Source organism: Ambystoma mexicanum, unplaced genomic scaffold (genome assembly GCF_040938575.1).
Source record: "Ambystoma mexicanum isolate Mex_15411 unplaced genomic scaffold, UKY_AmexF1_1 Mex_scaf118, whole genome shotgun sequence".
Taxonomy (NCBI): Eukaryota; Metazoa; Chordata; class Amphibia; order Caudata; family Ambystomatidae; genus Ambystoma; species Ambystoma mexicanum.
Genome location: NW_027182345.1, coordinates 34,026 through 56,460, shown reverse-complemented (window position 1 = coordinate 56,460; position 22,435 = coordinate 34,026). Strand labels below are relative to the sequence as shown.

General features: G+C 37.3%; 8 non-coding genes across 8 annotated transcripts; all 8 read right to left on the bottom strand.

The window, feature by feature from the left end:
* Positions 1-887: 887 nt before the first annotated feature.
* Positions 888-959, bottom strand: TRNAC-GCA (transfer RNA cysteine (anticodon GCA)). The gene has a single exon. It is a non-coding gene; the product is annotated as a tRNA-Cys (tRNA).
* Positions 960-4,305: 3,346 nt separating this feature from the next.
* Positions 4,306-4,377, bottom strand: TRNAC-GCA (transfer RNA cysteine (anticodon GCA)). The gene has a single exon. It is a non-coding gene; the product is annotated as a tRNA-Cys (tRNA).
* A 1,810-nt stretch (positions 4,378-6,187) lies between these two features.
* On the bottom strand, positions 6,188-6,259 carry TRNAC-GCA (transfer RNA cysteine (anticodon GCA)). The gene has a single exon. It is a non-coding gene; the product is annotated as a tRNA-Cys (tRNA).
* A 1,815-nt stretch (positions 6,260-8,074) lies between these two features.
* Positions 8,075-8,146, bottom strand: TRNAC-GCA (transfer RNA cysteine (anticodon GCA)). The gene has a single exon. It is a non-coding gene; the product is annotated as a tRNA-Cys (tRNA).
* A 3,121-nt stretch (positions 8,147-11,267) lies between these two features.
* Positions 11,268-11,339, bottom strand: TRNAC-GCA (transfer RNA cysteine (anticodon GCA)). The gene has a single exon. It is a non-coding gene; the product is annotated as a tRNA-Cys (tRNA).
* Positions 11,340-14,133: 2,794 nt separating this feature from the next.
* On the bottom strand, positions 14,134-14,205 carry TRNAC-GCA (transfer RNA cysteine (anticodon GCA)). Its single transcript has one exon. It is a non-coding gene; the product is annotated as a tRNA-Cys (tRNA).
* An 858-nt stretch (positions 14,206-15,063) lies between these two features.
* Positions 15,064-15,135, bottom strand: TRNAC-GCA (transfer RNA cysteine (anticodon GCA)). Its single transcript has one exon. It is a non-coding gene; the product is annotated as a tRNA-Cys (tRNA).
* A 1,815-nt stretch (positions 15,136-16,950) lies between these two features.
* On the bottom strand, positions 16,951-17,022 carry TRNAC-GCA (transfer RNA cysteine (anticodon GCA)). Its single transcript has one exon. It is a non-coding gene; the product is annotated as a tRNA-Cys (tRNA).
* Positions 17,023-22,435: the final 5,413 nt, after the last annotated feature.

Here is a 22,435-nt window from a genome sequence, read left to right as displayed (position 1 = left end):
TGACTAACCCTCAACCACTAACAATGCTCTCTATACGTATGCTATACTAACCCTACCACTCGAGGAGCCAATCCAGAGTGGCGATAGGTTTTTGCTAAACTTTCCCAGGGAACGCAAGTAGCGCGTCATAATAAGATTAAAAGGGCCTGCAAGCCCATCGACAGAGAGAGAGTCAGGACGGACAGGTACGTTACTTGACCCATCCCTGCCGTTTGTTCAATAAACAGCAGAACCACCTTGCTTCTTGCGTGTGCCTCATACTCATTTTTTGGGATACACGGGAGGAGTTGGGGCCTCCCTGCCCGGAGGTCCGCGGATGGCTCAGCCGACCCCGGGAGAATTTCCCCCCGACACTATTGTTTCTTACAGTGCATTGGGTTGAAAAACATTTTAACAGGATCTATTGACGAGGGTATATGGTTATGAAACAGGGACTTCTTGAACTGCACTCCTATGCTCTACCACTGAGTTAAACCCTTGAATGCTGAAAACTGCCCTTTTTTAAAATGGTGATAGAGTGGGTGACTGTATGGAACTTGTAGAACTAATGACATCAGTGCACTTCTGGTCAGCTCTACAAATTAATACATTTCATTAAGGGCATAATATTGGTTTCCACCACAGTTTTATGACATTCATATGAGCTTCCAATGGACTATTTCAAACTGATAATATCACCAGTAGAACTTGGGTGAATGTAAAACACAGCTTGTCTCATATGAAGAAATCCTAAACAGTTTCATGGTGTTTACCCTTTGTTTCAGGAGATGATCAGGAGTATATCAAATGTAGAAATGTGTTGCTCATTACATAAAATGCTAACCTTGTAAATGTTTTCTTCAATTTATTTAATAAAAAAAATATTTCTACAGGTAAAACAGTTGAACAAGGAGCACCCAGATTTGAACTAGGGACCTCTTGATTTGCAGTCAAATGCTCTACCACTGAGCTATACCCCCAGTTTTGAAAAGTTTACCTTTATTAATTCAGTAATATGTACAAAGTGCAAGCAACATGCAATCACCATCAAAGCAATGCATTTTCAGCCACCAAACCCTCCTTATAAGTATATGGGGTGCGAAGGATGTCCTTTATCTGCCTTGGTAAAATACAGTGAGGTTTCCATTGCAAGAATTCATACATTTCGTATCACATGTAGATCTTGGAACATGGAAAAAAATCTTTTGTCAAATGCACAAATTATGCAAAATGTAACTGCTTCTCTACTGCAGTTTGTTGATTTTGTGCTAAGAGCATAGTTAAACCCAATTGTTCATTGTTTTGTATATAAAATGATGATATATCCTATTGTTTCTTCCAGTGCATTGGGTTGAAAAACATTTTAACAGGATCTATTGAAGAGGGTATATGGTTATGAAACAGGGACTTCTTGAACTACACTCCTACGCTCTACCACTGACATAATCCCTTGAATGTTGAAAACTGCCCTTTTTTAAAAAGGTGATAGAGTGGGTGACTGTATGGAACTTGTAGAACTAATGACATCAGTGCACTTCTGGTCAGCTGTACAAATTAATACATTTCATTAAGGGCATATTATTGGTTTCCACCACAGTTTTATAACATTCATATGAGTGTCGGATGGTTTCTCCTGGGGTCGGCTGGGCCTTCCGCGGACCTCTGGGCTGGGAGGCCCCAACTCCTCCCGCGTATCCCAAAAATGAGTATGAGACACACACAAGAAGCAAGGTGGTTCTGCTGTTTATTGAATAATGGCAGGGATGGGTCTAGGATTGTACACGTCCGTCCAGACTCTCGAAATTTGTGGGGCTCGCAGGCCCCTTTTTGCCTCAGTATGACGCGCTACTTGCGTCACCTGGGAAAGTTAGCAAAAACCCATCGCCACTCTGGATTGGTTCCTCGAGTGGTAGTGTTAGTATAGCATACGTAAAGAGAACGCTGTTAGTGGTTAAGGGTCAGTCAGGTGGTATACTTGTGTTGTCCCTTCTATTAGATACTTGAACATTTTTACACGAAGACCCCTAATGATTGGCTAATGTTAGTGGCATCAGTGATGAGTGCCCCATGTTCCGATTGGTCGACTCGCGAGCCCCCCAGCCTGGGACCATCGTTGTTCCCAGCTCGCGGTGTACCTGTCATTTGCAACAATATGTAACTATGTGTTCGTGCAGACAATGCGTGGATTTGCTCATATGCCTGAGAGCAGACCATTCCCATCGATGTAGGTGTCCATTGGGTCATTTCATTGTTGCAGCCTGTGTCTCAAACGTGGGACCCAGGCGACTTCTCCCTCCTGGGTCTGGCACCGTGTCAGATTTGGCGTGGTCACGTGAGGAGAGACCGTGGTTGAGGCAGAATTCTGCACATTTAAGGTTGTATTTTCCACTGTGTGTCTGGCTTAGCTTGCAGGTGTGACCTTGACGTCGGCTGGTGGCATGCGAGTTGCAACATCGCTACCTTGGCTGTCAGTTCGCGCTGGGCGCGTTCTTCAGGGTCAGCAATTGTACTCTTGCTCGTCCAATGTTCGTGGAGGCTCTTGCTTGCGGCCTACTTGGGCCTGGTGCATAGGTGGGGATGTTTAATGCACGGCACTTTAAGTTGCGGTATCACATTGCTTCATATGCGGGATCATGTCTACGTTGTATTTTCATCACAATGTAAGGGTTAGGAGAAGCGTCAGCAAGCATTTAGATGAGTGTTTTGTGCGACTTGCGTTTCTGCATTTCGAAAAAAAACCTATGTGAAAAATAATAAAGATGCGCGTCAGTGGGTGTTTCCGTCACCTACGTCATAGCACTGAGTATCTTCTTAGTGTGGATTGGTGTGGGGGTGTCCAGTGTGCATGGTTGCACGGGTGTTCTGACAGTTGGCTAGGTCGTCATGGCATCTCTAACGATGTGTTTATTTACTGTTGAAGGGTTTAGTCGAGTTCATCCATGCCGCAGGTGTCGGCTTGAGCAGGGCAGGCTGGTGGGCAGGCTGATGGGCACATCCGTATGTTCCTGTACCAGGGTATTTGGTCATCTGGTAGATAGGCAAATTCATCTCGTGGTGGGTGTCTGGGTCGCGATCCTCTAGGCCAAGGGCACGAGGAGATTGGGGGGAGTCTTTTCTCCCACTTAATGAGCATCCAATGGACTATTTCAAACTGATAATATCACCAGTAGAACTTGGGTGAATGTAAAACACAGCTTGCATCATATGAAGAAATCCTAAACAGCTTAATGGTGTTTACCCTATGTTTCAGGTGATGATCAGGAGTATTTCAAATGTAGAAATGTGTTGCTCATTACATAAAATGCTAAGATTGTAAATGTTTACTTCAATTTATTTAATTAAAAAAAATATTTCTACAGGTAAAACAGTTGGACAAAGGGGCACCCAGATTTGAACTAGGGACCTTTTGATCTGCAGTAAAATGCTCTACCCCTGCGCTATACCCCCATTTATGAAACATTCACCTTTATTTATTCAGTAATATGTACAAAGTGGAAGCAACATGCGATCACAATCAAAGCAATGCATGTTCATCCACCAAACTCTCCTTATAAGTATAAGGGGTGCGAAGAATGTCCTTTATCTGCCTTGGTAAAATAGTGAGGTTTCCATTGCAAGAATTCATACATTTCGTATCACATGTAGATCTTGGAACATGGAAAAAAAATCTTTTGTCAAATGCACAAATTCTGCAAAATGTAACTGCTTCTCTACTGCAGTTTGTTGATTTTGTGCTGAGAGCATAGTTAAACCCAATTGTTCATTGTTTTGTATATGAAATGATGATATATCCTATTGTTTCTTACAGTGCATTGGGTTGAAAAACATTTTAACAGGATCTATTGAAGAGGGTATATGGTTCTGAAACAGGGACTTCTTGAACTACACTCCTAGGCTCTACCACTGACATAAACCCTTCAATGTTGAAAACTGCCCTTTTTTTAAAAGGTGATAGAGTGGGTGACTCTATGGAACTTGTAGAACTAATGACATCAGTGCACTTCTGGTCAGCTCTACAAATTAATACATTTCATTAAGGGCATAATATTGGTTTCCACCACAGTTTTATAACATTCATATGAGCTTCCAATGGACTATTTCAAACTGATAATATCACCAGTAGAACTTGGGTGAATGTAAAACACAGCTTGTATCAAATGAAGAAATCCTAAACAGTTTCATGGTGTTTACCCTTTGTTTCAGGAGATGATCAGGAGTATATCAAATGTAGAAATGTGTTGCTCATTACATAAAATGCTAACCTTGTAAATGTTTTCTTCAATTTATTTAATAAAAAAAATATTTCTACAGGTAAAACAGTTGAACAAGGAGCACCCAGATTTGAACTAGGGACCTCTTGATTTGCAGTCAAATGCTCTACCACTGAGCTATACCCCCAGTTTTGAAAAGTTTACCTTTATTAATTCAGTAATATGTACAAAGTGCAAGCAACATGCAATCACCATCAAAGCAATGCATTTTCAGCCACCAAACCCTCCTTATAAGTATATGGGGTGCGAAGGATGTCCTTTATCTGCCTTGGTAAAATACAGTGAGGTTTCCATTGCAAGAATTCATACATTTCGTATCACATGTAGATCTTGGAACATGGAAAAAAATCTTTTGTCAAATGCAGAAATTATGCAAAATGTAACTGCTTCTCTACTGCAGTTTGTTGATTTTGTGCTAAGAGCATAGTTAAACCCAATTGTTCATTGTTTTGTATATAAAATGATGATATATCCTATTGTTTCTTCCAGTGCATTGGGTTGAAAAACATTTTAACAGGATCTATTGAAGAGGGTATATGGTTATGAAACAGGGACTTCTTGAACTACACTCCTACGCTCTACCACTGACATAATCCCTTGAATGTTGAAAACTGCCCTTTTTTAAAAAGGTGATAGAGTGGGTGACTGTATGGAACTTGTAGAACTAATGACATCAGTGCACTTCTTGTCAGCTGTACAAATTAATACATTTCATTAAGGGCATATTATTGGTTTCCACCACAGTTTTATAACATTCATTTGAGCTTCCAATGGACTATTTCAAACTGATCATATCACCAGTAGAACTAAGGTGAATGTGAAACACAGCTTGTATCATATGAAGAAATCCTAAACTGCTTAATGGTGTTTACCCTATGTTTCAGGTGATGATCAGGAGTATTTCAAATGTAGAAATGTGTTGCTCATTACATAAAATGCTAAGATTGTAAATGTTTACCTCAATTTATTTAATTAAAACATATTTCTACAGGTAAAACATTTGGACAAGGGGGCACCCAGATTTGAACTAGGGACCTGTTGATCTGCAGTGAAACACTCTACCCCTGAGCTATACCCCCATTTCTGAAATGTTCACCTATATTTATTCAGTAATATGTACAAAGTGGAAGCAACATGCAATCACCATCAAAGCAATGCATTTTCAGCCACCAAACCCTCCTTATAAGTATAAGGGGTACAAAAGATGTCCTTTATCTGCCTTGGTAAAATACAGTGAGGTTTCCATTGAAAGAATTCATACATTTCGTATCACATGTAGATCTTGGAACATGGAAAAAAAATCTTTTGTCAAATGCACAAATTCTGCAAAATGTAACTGCTTCTCTACTGCAGTTTGTTGATTTTGTGCTAAGCGCATAGTTAAACCCAATTGTTCATTGTTTTGTATATGAAATGATGATATATCCTATTGTTTCTTACAGTGCATTGGGTTGAAAAACATTTTTACAGGATCTATTGAAGAGGGTATATGGTTATGAAACAGGGACTTCTTGAACTACACTCCTACGCTCTACCACTGACATAAACCCTTCAATGTTGAAAACTGCCCTTTTTTAAAAAGGTGATAGAGTGGGTGACTGTATGGAACTTGTAGAACTAATGACATCAGTGCACTTCTGGTCAGCTGTACAAATTAATACATTTCATTAAGGGCATATTATTAGTTCCCACCACAGTTTTATAACATTCATATGAGCTTCCAATGGTCTATTTCAAACTGATCATATCACCAGTAGAACTTGGGTGAATGTAAAACACAGCTTGTATCATATGAAGAAATCCTAAACAGTTTCATGGAGATGATCAGGAGTATTTCAAATGTAGAAATGTGTTGCTCATTACATAAAATGCTAAGATTGTAAATGTTTTCTTCAATTTATTTAAAAAAATATTTCTACAGGTAAAACAGTTGTACAAGGGGGCACCCAGATTTGAACTAGGGACCTCTTGATCTGCAGTCAAAAGCTCTACCACTGAGCTATACCCCCAGTTCTGAAATGTTCACCTTTATTAATTCAGTAATATGTACAAAGTGCAAGCAACATGCAATCACCATAAAAGCAATGCATTTTCAGCCACCAAACCCTCCTTATAAGTATATGGGGTGCGAAGGATGTCCTTTATCTGCCTTGGTAAAATACAGTGAGGTTTCCATTGCAAGAATTCATACATTTCGTATCACATGTAGATCTTGGAACATGGAAAAAAAATCTTTTGTCAAATGCACAAATTCTGCAAAATGTAACTGCTTCTCTACTGCAGTTTGTCGATTTTGTGCTAAGAGCATAGTTAAACCCAATACTTCATTGTTTTGTATATGAAATGATGATATATCCTATTGTTTCTTACAGTGCATTGGGTTGAAAAATCTTTTAACAGGATCTATTGACGAGGGTATATGGTTATGAAACAGGGACTTCTTGAACTGCACTCCTATGCTATACCACTGAGTTAAACCCTTGAATGCTGAAAACTGCCCTTTTTTAAAAAGGTGATAGAGTGGGTGACTGTATGGAACTTGTAGAACTAATGACATCAGTGCACTTCTGGTCAGCTGTACAAATTAATACATTTCATTAAGGGCATATTATTGGTTTCCACCACAGTTTTATAACATTCATTTGAGCTTCCAATGGACTATTTCAAACTGATCATATCACCAGTAGAACTTGGGTGAATGTGAAACACAGCTTGTATCATATGAAGAAATCCTAAACAGCTTAATGGTGTTTACCCTATGTTTCAGGTGATGATCAGGAGTATTTCAAATGTAGAATTGTGTTGCTCATTACATAAAATGCTAAGATTGTAAATGTTTACTTCAATTTATTTAATTAAAAACATATTTCTACAGGTAAAACAGTTGGACAAGGGGGCACCCAGATTTGAACTAGGGACCTTTTGATCTGCAGTGAAATGCTCTACCCCCAAGCTATACCCCCATTTCTGAAATGTTGACCTTTATTTATTCAGTAATATGTACAAAGTGGAAGCAACATGCAATCACCATCAAAGCAATGCATTTTCAGCCACCAAACCCTCCTTATAAGTATAAGGGGTACAAAAGATGTCCTTTATCTGCCTTGGTAAAATACAGTGAGGTTTCCATTGAAAGAATTCATACATTTCGTATCACATGTAGATCTTGGAACATGGAAAAAAATCTTATGTCAAATGCACAAATTCTGCAAAATGTAACTGCTTCTCTACTGCAGTTTGTTGATTTTGTGCTAAGCGCATAGTTAAACCCAATTGTTCATTGTTTTGTATATGAAATGATGATATATCCTATTGTTTCTTACAGTGCATTGGGTTGAAAAACATTTTAACAGGATCTATTGAAGAGGGTATATGGTTATGAAACAGGGACTTCTTGAACTACACTCCTACGCTCTGCCACTGACATAAACCCTTCAATGTTGAAAACTGCCCTTTTTTAAAAAGGTGATAGAGTGGGTGACTGTATGGAACTTGTAGAACTAATGACATCAGTGCACTTCTGGTCAGCTGTACAAATTAATACATTTCATTAAGGGCATATTATTGGTTTCCACAACAGTTTTATAACATTCATATGAGCTTCCAATGGTCTATTTCAAACTGATCATATCACCAGTAGAACTTCGGTAAATGTAAAACACAGCTTGTATCATATGAAGAAATCCTAAACAGTTTCATGGAGATGATCAGGAGTATTTCAAATGTAGAAATGTGTTGCTCATTACATAAAATGCTAAGATTGTAAATGTTTTCTTCAATTTATTTAATTAAAAAAATATTTCTACAGGTAAAACAGTTGTACAAGGGGGCACCCAGATTTGAACTAGGGACCTCTTGATCTGCAGTCAAAAGCTCTACCACTGAGCTATACCCCCAGTTCTGAAATGTTCACCTTTATTAATTCAGTCATATGTACAAAGTGCAAGCAACATGCAATCACCATAAAAGCAATGCATTTTCAGCCACCAAACCCTCCTTATAAGTATATGGGGTGCGAAGGATGTCCTTTATCTGCCTTGGTAAAATACAGTGAGGTTTCCATTGCAAGAATTCATACATTTCGTATCACATGTAGATCTTGGAACATGGAAAAAAAATCTTTTGTCAAATGCACAAATTCTGCAAAATGTAACTGCTTCTCTACTGCAGTTTGTCGATTTTGTGCTAAGAGCATAGTTAAACCCAATACTTCATTGTTTTGTATATGAAATGATGATATATCCTATTGTTTCTTACAGTGCATTGGGTTAAAAAATCTTTTAACAGGATCTATTGACGAGGGTATATGGTTATGAAACAGGGACTTCTTGAACTGCACTCCTATGCTATACCACTGAGTTAAACCCTTGAATGCTGAAAACTGCCCTTTTTTAAAAAGGTGATAGAGTGGGTGACTGTATGGAACTTGTAGAACTAATGACATCAGTGCACTTCTGGTCAGCTGTACAAATTAATACATTTCATTAAGGGCATATTATTGGTTTCCACCACAGTTTTATAACATTCATTTGAGCTTCCAATGGACTATTTCAAACTGATCATATCACCAGTAGAACTTGGGTGAATGTGAAACACAGCTTGTATCATATGAAGAAATCCTAAACAGCTTAATGGTGTTTACCCTATGTTTCAGGTGATGATCAGGAGTATTTCAAATGTAGAATTGTGTTGCTCATTACATAAAATGCTAAGATTGTAAATGTTTACTTCAATTTATTTAATTAAAAACATATTTCTACAGGTAAAACAGTTGGACAAGGGGGCACCCAGATTTGAACTAGGGACCTTTTGATCTGCAGTGAAATGCTCTACCCCCAAGCTATACCCCCATTTCTGAAATGTTGACCTTTATTTATTCAGTAATATGTACAAAGTGGAAGCAACATGCAATCACCATCAAAGCAATGCATTTTCAGCCACCAAACCCTCCTTATAAGTATAAGGGGTACAAAAATGTCCTTTATCTGCCTTAGTAAAATACAGTGAGGTTCGAATTGCAAGAATTCATACAATTCGTATCACATGTAGTGTCAAGATTAGTCAGGCGAGTACAAAGGCAGCGAATATGGCAAGGGAAATGTGCACCCAGGAACTACGACTCAGGTATGCTAGAACCCAGGAGTGCAAATAGAGTGTGACATCAAAACCAATATATGAAAAGGGATGTGGGGTAAGCACCTGACCGCGAGGAAAGTCGGCAAGCGCCTTACCCCCAATTTCTGTTACAGGTACTGACAGCGCTAAACCCACGTGGAGGGCAAGCAATGACAGGATCTGTGTACTAACACTCTTGATGGTATTACATAAGGGAACTTAAGAACTGTACTCACGAGGACGAGATAAACCTCTTGAATGTCAGCTAGCCCACGAATCCTGTTGAAGAAACTGGGACCCCGAAAGGCTAGAACAGCAATGGAAGGAAAACTAAATACCTAAGTGGGAATAGTGTTTACAAAATAGTGAGGAAAACATAAGCATTCACACAGGAGCTAGCTACTACCGCACACCACACCTAATAATCAAAGGGAAAATAAATGCAGAAGTGCAGTGGAAAACATGGAATGGATCCTCTAGAAAGTAAGGATCAGGAGCAGGGAAAAACGAAATAACCTATGCAAACTTCTCCCTACCCCTCCAAGGAAAAGACAGGAAACTAAACTAAGAGGAAGGCTAAGGCAAATGGGTAACAGCAGCAAAGGACAGAGTCAAAGAAATATAGAACACAGACAAACTGGGCTGCATCTAAAAGGGGAAAGCACTGAGAATTGCTGCCTGCAAACAGAGGAAGACAAAAAGGGAAATCAAGGGAGCAGAAATCAATTAGCGCATGAATCCGAAATTCAGGGCGGAGGAAACAAGAAAACAGGAACAAGGAAGTAGGTACAAAGGCAAGGAACCAGGAACCAGGGACAAGTCAAAAACTGGAACACTGCAAACGATGACCAGCGCTGGACTGAAGTAAGACTGAGGCTTTTAAAGCTGCTTAACGAGCACACGCCTCGGGTGTGCTGATTGCTGCACCTGCCGCCACAGCTGTTACCTATCCTCCACCCAACCTTGTGTTGCAAGGGTGGAGGTGGAGCAGTGGGCCAGGCATTCTGGGAAGCATAGTCATTTGGTTAAAGAAGCATGCTGGCTGCCAAAAACCTGGAATGGATCCGGAAGGGAAGTAGCTGGGAAAATAGGGATTTAGCGCTCCCAAATCATCACAGCACTGTAGCATAAAGTTCGGAGGAAAAGTCCAGTAGGGAATAAACCCCAAATCATGCCCCCAAATGGTGGGAACGGGAGCGAAGGGAGCGAGTCGTGACATGTAGATCTTGGAACATGGAAAAAAAACGTTTGTCAAATGCACAAATTCTGCAAAACGTAACTGCTTCTCTACTGCAGTTTGTTGATTTTGTGTTAAGAGTATAGTTAAACCCAATTTTTCATTGTTTTTTATATGCAATGATGATATATCCTATTGTTTCTTACAGTGCATTGGGTTGAAAAACCTTTTAACAGGATCTATTGACGAGGGTATATGGTTATGAAACAGGGACTTCTTGAACTACACTCCTATGCTCTACCACTGAGTTAAACCCTTGAATGCTGAAAACTGCGCTTTTTTAAAAAGGTGATAGAGTGGGTGACTGTATGGAACTTGTAGAACTAATGACATCAGTGCACTTCTGGTCAGCTGTACAAATTAATACATTTCATTAAGGGCATATTATTGGTTTCCACCAAAGTTTTATAACATTCATATGAGCTTCCAATGGACTATTTAAACTGATAATATCACCAGTAGAACTTGGGTGAATGTAAAACACAGCTTGTATCATATGAGGAAATCCTAAACAGTTTCATGGTGTTTACCCTATGTTTCAGGAGATGATCAGGAGTATTTCAAATGTAGAAATGTGTTGCTCATTATATAAAATGCTAAGATTGTAAATGTTTTCTTCAATTTATTTAATAAAAAAATATTTGTACAGGTAAAACAGTTGAACAAGGGGGCACCAAGAGTTGAACTAGGGACCTCTTGATCTGCAGTCAAATGCTCTACCACTGAGCTATACCCCCAGTTCTGAAAAGTTCACCTTTATGAATTCAGTAATATGTACAAAGTGCAAGCAACATGCAATCACCATCAAAGCAAAGCATTTTCAGCCACCAAAACCACCTTATAAGTTTATGGGGTGCGAAGGATGTCCTTTATCTGCCTTGGTAAAATACAGTGAGGTTTCCATTGCAAGAATTCATACATTTCGTATCACATGTAGATCTTGGAACATGGAAAAAAAATCTTTTGTCAAATGCACAAATTCTGCAAAATGTAGCTGCTTCTCTACTGCAGTTTGTTGATTTTGTGCTAAGAGTATAGTTAAACCCAATTGTTCATTGTTTTTTATATGAAATGATGTTATATCCTATTGTTTCTTGCAGTGCATTGGGTTGAAAAACATTTTAACGGGATCTATTGACGAGGGTATATGGTTATGAAACAGGGACTTCTTGAACTGCACTCCTATGCTCTACCACTGAGTTAAACCCTTGAATGCTGAAAACTGCCCTTTTTGAAAAAGGTGTTAGAGTGGGTGACTGTATGGAACTTGTAGAACTAATGACATCAGTGCACTTCTGGTCAGCTGTACAAATTAATACATTTCATTAAGGGCATATTATTGGTTTCCACCACAGTTTTATAACATTCATATGAGCTTCCAATTGACTATTTCAAACTGATAATATCACCAGTAGAACTTGGGTGAATGTAAAATACAGCTTGTATCATATGAAGAAATCCTAAACAGTTTCATGGTGTTTACCCTATGTTTCAGGAGATGATCAGGAGTATTTCAAATGTAGAAATGTGTTGCTCATTACATAAAATGCTAACATTGTAAATGTTTTCTTCAATTTATTTAATTAAAAAAAATTCTACAGGTAAAACAGTTGAACAAGGGGCACCCAGATTTGAACTAGGGACCTAGTGATCTGCAGTCAAATGCTCTACTACTGAGCTATACCCGCGGTTCTGAAAAGTTCACATTTATTAATTCAGTAATATGTACAAAGTGCAAGCAACATGCAATCACCATCAAAGCAATGCATTTTCAGCCACCAAACCCTCCTTATAAGTATAAGGGGTACAAAAATGTCCTTTATCTGCCTTGGTAAAATACAGTGAGGTTTCCATTGCAAGAATTCATACATTTCGCATCACATGTAGATCTTGGAACATGGAAAAAAAATCTTTTGTCAAATGCATAATTTCTGCAAAATGTAACTGCTTCTCTACTGCAGTTTGTTGATTTTGTGCTAAGAGCATAGTTAAACCCAACTGTTCATTGTTTTGTATATGAAATGATGATATATATTATTGTTTCTTACAGTGCATTGGATTGAAAAACATTTTAACAGGATCTATTGAAGAGGGTATATGGTTATGAAACAGGGACTTCTTGAACTGCATTCCTACGCCCTACCACTGAGTTAAACCCTTGAATGCTGAAAACTGCCCTTTTTTAAAAAGGTGATAGAGTGGGTGACTGTATGGAACTTGTAGAACTAATGACATCAGTGCACTTCTAGTCAGCTGTACAAATTAATACAGTTCATTAAGGGCATATTATTGGTTTCCACCACAGTTTTATAACATTCATATGAGCTTCCAATGGACTATTTCAAACTGATAATATCGCCAGTAGAACTTGGGTGAATGTAAAACACAGCTTGTATCATATGAAGAAATCCTAAACAGTTTCATGGTGTTTACCCTATGTTTCAGGAGATGATCAGGAGTATTTCCAATGTAGAAATGTGTTGTTCATTAATAATTACATAAAATGCTAAGATTGTAAATGTTTTCTTCAATTTATTTAATTAAAAAAATATTTCTACAGGTAAAAAAGTTGAACAAGGGGGCACCCTGATTTGAACTAGAGACCTCTTTATCTGCAGTCAAATGCTCTACCACTGAGCTATAGCGCCAGTTCTGAAAAATTCACCTTTATTAATTCAGTAATATGTACAAAGTGCAAGCAACATGCAATCACCATCAAAGCAAAGCATTTTCAGCCACCAAAACCTCCTTATAAGTATATGGGGTGCGAAGGATGTCCTTTATCTGCCTTGGTAAAATACAGTGAGGTTTCCATTGCAAGAATTCATACATTTCGTATCACATGTAGATCTTGGAACATGGAAAACAACCGTTTGTCAAATGCACAAATTCTGCAAAACGTAACTGCTTCTCTACTGCAGTTTGTTGATTTTGTGCTAAGAGTATAGTTAAACCCAATCGTTCATTGTTTTTTTTATATGAAATGATGATATATCCTATTGTTTCTTACAGTGCATTGGGTTGAAAAACATTTTAACAGGATCTATTTATAAGGGTATATGGTTATGAAACAGGGACTTCTTGAACTGCACTCCTATGCTCTACCACTGAGTTAAACCCCTGAATGCTGAAAACTGCCCTTTTTTTAAAAAGGTGATAGAGTGGGTAACTGTATGGAACTTGTAGAACTAATGACATCAGTGCACTTCTGGTCAGCTGTACAAATTAATACATTTCATTAAGGGCATATTATTGGTTTCCACCACAGTTTTATAACATTCATGTGAGCTTCCAATGGACTATTTCAAACTGATAATATCACCAGTAGAACTTGGGTGAATGTAAAACACAGCTTGTATCATATGAAGAAATCCGAAACAGTTTCATGGTGTTTACCCTATGTTTCAGGAGATGATCAGGAGTATTTCAAATATAGAAATATGTTGCTCATTACATAAAATGCTAAGATTGTAAATGTTTTCTTCAATTTATTTAATAAAAAAATATTTCTACAGGTAAAAAAGTTGAACAAGGGGGCACCCAGATTTGAACTAGAGACCTCTTGATCTGCAGTCAAATGCTCTACCACTGAGCTATACCCCCAGTTCTGAAAAATTCACCTTTATTAATTCAGTAATATGTACAAAGTGCAAGCAACATGCAATCACCATCAAAGCAAAGCATTTTCAGCCACCAAACCCTCCTTATAAGTATAAGGGGTACAAAAGATGTCCTTTATCTGCCTTGGTAAAATACAGTGAGGTTTCCATTGAAAGAATTCATACATTTCGTATCACATGTAGATCTTGGAACATGGAAAAAAAATCTTTTGTCAAATGCACAAATTCTGCAAAATGTAACTGCTTCTCTACTGCAGTTTGTTGATTTTGTGCTAAGCGCATAGTTAAACCCAATTGTTCATTGTTTTGTATATGAAATGATTATATATCCTATTGTTTCTTACAGTGCATTGGGTTGAAAAACATTTTTACAGGATCTATTGAAGAGGGTATATGGTTATGAAACAGGGACTTCTTGAACTACACTCCTACGCTCTACCACTGACATAAACCCTTCAATGTTGAAAACTGCCCTTTTTTAAAAAGGTGATAGAGTGGATGACTGTATGGAACTTGTAGAACTAATGACATCAGTGCACTTCTGGTCAGCTGTACAAATTAATACATTTCATTAAGGGCATATTATTGGTTTCCACCACAGTTTTATAACATTCATATGAGCTTCCAATGGTCTATTTCAAACTGATCATATCACCAGTAGAACTTGGGTGAATGTAAAACACAGCTTGTATCATATGAAGAAATCCTAAACAGTTTCATGGAGATGATCAGGAGTATTTCAAATGTAGAAATGTGTTGCTCATTACATAAAATGCTAAGATTGTAAATGTTTTCTTCAATTTATTTAAAAAAATATTTCTACAGGTAAACCAGTTGAACAAGGGGGCACCCAGATTTGAACTAGGGACCTCTTGATCTGCAGTCAAAAGCTCTACCACTGAGCTATACCCCCAGTTCTGAAATATTCACCTTTATTAATTCAGTAATATGTACAAAGTGCAAGCAACATGCAATCACCATAAAAGCAATGCATGTTCAGCCGCCAAACCCTCCTTATAAGTATAAGGGGTGCGAAGGATGTCCTTTATCTGCCTTGGTAAAATACAGTGAGGTTTCCATTGCAAGAATTCATACATTTCGTATCACATGTAGATCTTGGAACATGGAAAAAAAATCTTTTGTCAAATGCACAAATTCTGCAAAATGAAACTGCTTCTCTACTGCAGTTTGTTGACTTTGTGCTAAGAGCATAGTTAAACCCAATTGTTCATTGTTTTGTATATGAAATGATGATATATCCTATTGTTTCTTACAGTGCATTGGGTTGAAAAATCTTTTAACAGGATCTATTGACGAGGGTATATGGTTATGAAACAGGGACTTCTTGAACTGCACTCCTATGCTATACCACTGAGTTAAACCCTTGAATGCTGAAAACTGCCCTTTTTTAAAAAGGTGATAGAGTGGGTGACTGTATGGAACTTGTAGAACTAATGACATCAGTGCACTTCTGGTCAGCTGTACAAATTAATACATTTCATTAAGGGCATATTATTGGTTTCCACCACAGTTTTATAACATTCATTTGAGCTTCCAATGGACTATTTCAAACTGATCATATCACCAGTAGAACTTGGGTGAATGTGAAACACAGCTTGTATCATATGAAGAAATCCTAAACAGCTTAATGGTGTTTACCCTATGTTTCAGGTGATGATCAGGAGTATTTCAAATGTAGAAATGTGTTGCTCATTACATAAAATGCTAAGATTGTAAATGTTTACTTCAATTTATTTAATTAAAAACATATTTCTACAGGTAAAACAGTTGGACAAGGGGGCACCCAGATTTGAACTAGGGACCTTTTGATCTGCAGTGAAATGCTCTACCCCCAAGCTATACCCCCATTTCTGAAATGTTGACCTTTATTTATTCAGTAATATGTACAAAGTGGAAGCAACATGCAATCACCATCAAAGCAATGCATTTTCAGCCACCAAACCCTCCTTATAAGTATAAGGGGTACAAAAGATGTCCTTTATCTGCCTTGGTAAAATACAGTGAGGTTTCCATTGAAAGAATTCATACATTTCGTATCACATGTAGATCTTGGAACATGGAAAAAAATCTTATGTCAAATGCACAAATTCTGCAAAATGTAACTGCTTCTCTACTGCAGTTTGTTGATTTTGTGCTAAGCGCATAGTTAAACCCAATTGTTCATTGTTTTGTATATGAAATGATGATATATCCTATTGTTTCTTACAGTGCATTGGGTTGAAAAACATTTTAACAGGATCTATTGAAGAGGGTATATGGTTATGAAACAGGGACTTCTTGAACTACACTCCTACGCTCTACCACTGACATAAACCCTTCAATGTTGAAAACTGCCCTTTTTTAAAAAGGTGATAGAGTGGGTGACTGTATGGAACTTGTAGAACTAATGACATCAGTGCACTTCTGGTCAGCTGTACAAATTAATACATTTCATTAAGGGCATATTATTGGTTTCCACAACAGTTTTATAACATTCATATGAGCTTCCAATGGTCTATTTCAAACTGATCATATCACCAGTAGAACTTCGGTAAATGTAAAACACAGCTTGTATCATATGAAGAAATCCTAAACAGTTTCATGGAGATGATCAGGAGTATTTCAAATGTAGAAATGTGTTGCTCATTACATAAAATGCTAAGATTGTAAATGTTTTCTTCAATTTATTTAATTAAAAAAATATTTCTACAGGTAAAACAGTTGTACAAGGGGGCACCCAGATTTGAACTAGGGACCTCTTGATCTGCAGTCAAAAGCTCTACCACTGAGCTATACCCCCAGTTCTGAAATGTTCACCTTTATTAATTCAGTAATATGTACAAAGTGCAAGCAACATGCAATCACCATAAAAGCAATGCATTTTCAGCCACCAAACCCTCCTTATAAGTATATGGGGTGCGAAGGATGTCCTTTATCTGCCTTGGTAAAATACAGTGAGGTTTCCATTGCAAGAATTCATACATTTCGTATCACATGTAGATCTTGGAACATGGAAAAAAAATCTTTTGTCAAGTGCACAAATTCTGCAAAATGTAACTGCTTCTCTACTGCAGTTTGTCGATTTTGTGCTAAGAGCATAGTTAAACCCAATACTTCATTGTTTTGTATAAGAAATGATGATATATCCTATTGTTTCTTACAGTGCATTGGGTTGAAAAACATTTTAACATGATCTATTGAAGGGGGTATATGGTTATGAAACAGGGACTTCTTGAACTACACTCCTATGCTCTACCACTGACATAAACCCTTAAATGTTGAAAACTGCCCTTTTTTAAAAAGGTGATAGAGTGGGTGACTCTATGGAACTTGTAGAACTAATGACATCAGTGCACTTCTGGTCAGTTGTACAAATTAATACATTTCATTAAGGGCATATTATTGGTTTCCACCACAGTTTTATAACATTCATATGAGCTTCCAATGGACTATTTCAAACTGATCATATCACCAGTAGAACTTGGGTGAATGTAAAGCACAGCTTGTATCATATGAAGAAATACTAAACAGCTTAGTGGTGTTTACCCTATATTTCAGGTGATGATCAGGAGCATTTTAAATGTAGAAATGTGTTGCTCATTACATAAAATGCTAAGATTGTAAATGTTTACTTCAATTTATTTAATTTAAAAAATATTTCTACAGGTAAAACAGTTGGACAAGGGGGCACCCAGATTTGAACTAGGAACCTTTTGATCTGCAGTGAAATGCTCTACCACTGAGCTATACCCCCAGTTTTGAAAAGCTCATCTTTATTAATTCAGTAATATGTACAAAGTGCAAGCAGCCACCAAACCCTCGTTATAAGTATATGGGGTGCAAAGGATGTTCTTTATCTGCCTTGGTAAAATACAGTGAGGTTTCCATTGCAAGAATTCATACATTTCGTATCACATTTAGATCTTGGAACATGGAAAAAAAATCTTTTGTCAAATGCACAAATTCTGCAAAATGTAACTGCTTCTCTACTGCAGTTTGTTGATTTTGTGCTAAGAGCATAGTTAAACCCAATTGTTCATTGTTTTGTATATGAAATGATGATATATCCTATTGTTTCTTACAGTGCATTGGGTTGAAAAACATTTTAACAGGATCTATTGAAGAGGGTATATGGTTCTGAAACAGGCACTTCTTGAACTACACTCCCACGCTCTACCACTGACATAAACCCTTCAATGTTGAAAACTGCCCTTTTTTAAAAAGGTGATAGAGTGGGTGACTCTATGGAACTTGTAGAACTAATGACATCAGTGCACTTCTGGTCAGCTGTACAAATTAATACATTTCATTAAGGGCATATTATTGGTTTCCACCACAGTTTTATAACATTCATATGAGCTTCCAATGGACTATTTTAAACTCATAATATCACCAGTAGAACTTGGGTGAATGTAAAACACAGCTTGTATCATATGAAGAAATCCTAAACAGTTTCAAGGTGTTTACCCTATGTTTCAGGAGATGATCAGGAGTATTTCAAATGTAGAAATGTGTTGCTCATTATATAAAATGCTAAGATTGTAAATGTTTTCTTCAATTTATTTAATAAAAAAAATATTTCTACAGGTAAAACAGTTGAACAAGGGGGCACCCCGATTTGAACTAGGGACCTCTTGATCTGCAGTGAAATGCTCTACCACTGAGCTATACCCCCAGTTCTGAAAAGTTCAACTTTATTAATTCAGTAATATGCACAAAGTGCAAGCAACATGCAATCACCATCAAAGCAAAGCATTTTCAGCCACCAAACCCTCCTTATAAGTATATGGGGTGCGAAGGATGTCCTTTATCTGCCTTGGTAAAATACAGTGAGATTTCCATTGCAAGAATTCATCCATTTCGTATCACATGTAGATCTTGGAACATGGAAAAAAAATCTTTTGTCAAATGCACAAATTCTGCAAAATGTAGCTGCTTCTCTACTGCAGTTTGTTGATTTTGTGCTAAGAGTATAGTTAAACCCAATTGTTGATTGTTTTTTATATGAAATGATGATATATCCTATTGTTTCTTACAGTGCATTGGGTTGAAAAACATTTTAACAGGATCTATTGATGAGGGTATATGGTTATGAAACAGGGACTTCTTGAACTGCACTCCTATGCTCTACCACTGAGTTAAACCCTTGAATGCTGCAAACAGCCCTTTTTGAAAAAGGTGTTAGAGTGGGTGACTGTATGGAACTTGTAGAACTAATGACATCAGTGCACTTCTGGTCAGCTGTACAAATTAATACATTTCATTAAGGGCATATTATTGGTTTCCACCACAGTTTTATAACATTCATATGAGCTTCCAATGGACTATTTCAAACTGATAATATCACCAGTAGAACTTGGGTGAATGTAAAACACAGCTTGTATCATATGAAGAAATCCTAAACAGTTTCATGGTGTTTACCCTATGTTTCAGGAGATGATCAGGAGTATTTCAAATGTAGAAATGTGTTGCTCATTACATAAAATGCTAAGATTGTAAATGTTTTCTTCAATTTATTTAATAAAAAAAATATTTCTACAGGTAAAACAGTTGAACAAGGGGGCACCCAGCTTTGAACTAAGGACCTCTTGATCTGCAGTCAAATGCTGTACCACTGAGCTATACCCCGAGTTCTGAAATGTTCACCTTTATTAATTCAGTAATATGTACAAAGTGCAAGCAACATGCAATCACCATCAAAGCAATGCATTTTCAGCCACCAAACCCTCCTTATAAGTATAAGGGGTACAAAAATGTCCTTTATCTGCCTTGGTAAAATACAGTGAGGTTTCCATTGCAAGAATTCATACATTTCGTATCACATGTAGATCTTGGAACATGGAAAAAAACGTTTGTCAAATGCAGAAATTCTGCAAAACGTAACTGCTTCCCTACTGCAGATTGTTGATTTTGTGCTAAGAGTATAGTTAAACCCAATTGTTCATTGTTTTTTATATGAAATGATGATATATCCTATTGTTTCTTATAGTGCATTGGGTTGAAAAACATTTTAACAGGATCTATTGACGAGGGTATATGGTTGTGAAACAGGGACTTCTTGAACTGCACTCCTATGCTCTACCACTGAGTTAAACCCTTGAATGCTGAAAACTGCCCTTTTTTAAAAAGGTGATAGAGTGGGTAACTGTATGGAACTTGTAGAACTAATGACAACAGTGCACTTCTGGTCAGCTGTACAAATTAATACATTTCATTAAGGGCATATTATTGGTTTCCACCACAGTTTTATAACATTCATATGAGCTCCCAATGGACTATTTCAAACTGATAATATCACCAGTAGAACTTGGGTGAATGTAAAACACAGCTTGTATCATATGAAGAAATCCTAAACAGTTTCAAGGTGTTTACCCTATGTTTCAGGAGATGATCAGGAGTATTTCAAATGTAGAAATGTGTTGCTCATTATATAAAATGCTAAGATTGTAAATGTTTTCTTCAATTTATTTAATAAAAAAAATATTTCTACAGGTAAAACAGTTGAACAAGGGGGCACCCAGCTTTGAACTAAGGACCTCTTGATCTGCAGTCAAATGCTGTACCACTGAGCTATACCCCCAGTTCTGAAAAGTTCACCTTTATTAATTCAGTAATATGTACAAAGTGCAAGCAACATGCAATCGCCATCAAAGCAATGCATTTTCAACCACCAAACCCTCCTTATAAGTATATGGGGTGCGAAGGATGTCCTTTATCTGCCTTGGTAAAATACAGTGAGGTTTCCATTGCAAGAATTCATACATTTCGTATCACATGTAGATCTTGGAACATGGAAAAAAAATCTTTTGTCAAATGCACAAATTCTGCAAAATGTAAATGCTTCTCTACTGCAGTTTGTTGATTTTGTGCTAAGAGCATAGTTAAACCCAATTGTTCATTTTTTTTGTATATGAAATGATGATATATCTTATTGTTTCTTACAGTGCATTGGGTTGAAAAACATTTTAACAGGATCTATTGAAGAGGGTATATGGTTATGAAACAGGGACTTCTTGAACTGCATTCCTACGCTCTACCACTGAGTTAAACCCTTGAATGCTGAAAACTGCCCTTTTTTTAAAAGGTGATAGAGTGGGTGACTGTATGGAACTTGTAGAACTAATGACATCAGTGCACTTCTGGTCAGCTGTACAAATTAATACAGTTCATTAAGGGCATATTATTGGCTTCCACCACAGTTTTATAACATTCATATGAGCTTCCAATGGGCTATTTCAAACTGATAATATCACCAGTAGAACTTGGGTGAATGTAAAACACAGCTTGTATCATATGAAGAAATCCTAAACAGTTTCATGGTGTTTACCCTATGTTTCAGGAGATGATCAGGAGTATTTCAAATGTAGAAATGTGTTGCTCATTACATAAAATGCTAAGATTGTAAATGTTTTCTTCAATTTCCTTAATTCTACAGGTAAAACAGTTGGACAAGGGGGCACCCAGATTTGAACTAGGGACCTTTTGATTTGCAGTGAAATGCTCTACCCCTGAGCTCTACCCCCATTTCTGAAATGCTCACCTTTATTTATTCAGTAATATGTACAAAGTGGAAGCAACATGCAATCACCACCAAAGCAATGCCTTTTCAGCCACCAAACCCTCCTTATAAGTATAAGGGGTACAAAAGATGTCCTTTATCTGCCTTGTTAAAATACAGTGAGGTTTCCATTGCAAGAATTCATACATTTCGTATCACATGTAGATCTTGGAACATGGAAAATAATCTTTTGTCAAATGCACAAATTCTGCAAAACGTAACTGTTCCTCTACTGCATTTTGTTGATTTTGTGCTAAGAGCATAGCTAAACCCAATTGTTCATTGTTTTGTATATGATATGATGATATATCTTATTGGTTCTTACAGTGCATTGGGTTAAAAAATACATTTTAACAGGATCTATTGAAGAGGGTATATGGTTATGAAACAGGAACTTCTTGAAAAGCACTCCTACGCTCTACAACTGAAATAAACCCTTGAATGCTGAAAACTGCCCTTTTTTAAAAAGGTGATAGAGTGGGGGACTGTATGGAACTTGTAGAACTAATGAAATCAGTGCACTTCTGGTCAGCTGTACAAATTAATACATTTCATTAAAGGCATATTATTGGTTTCCACCACAGTTGTATAACATTCATATGAGCTTCCAATGGGCTATTTCGAACTGATAATATCACCAGTAGAACTTGGGTGA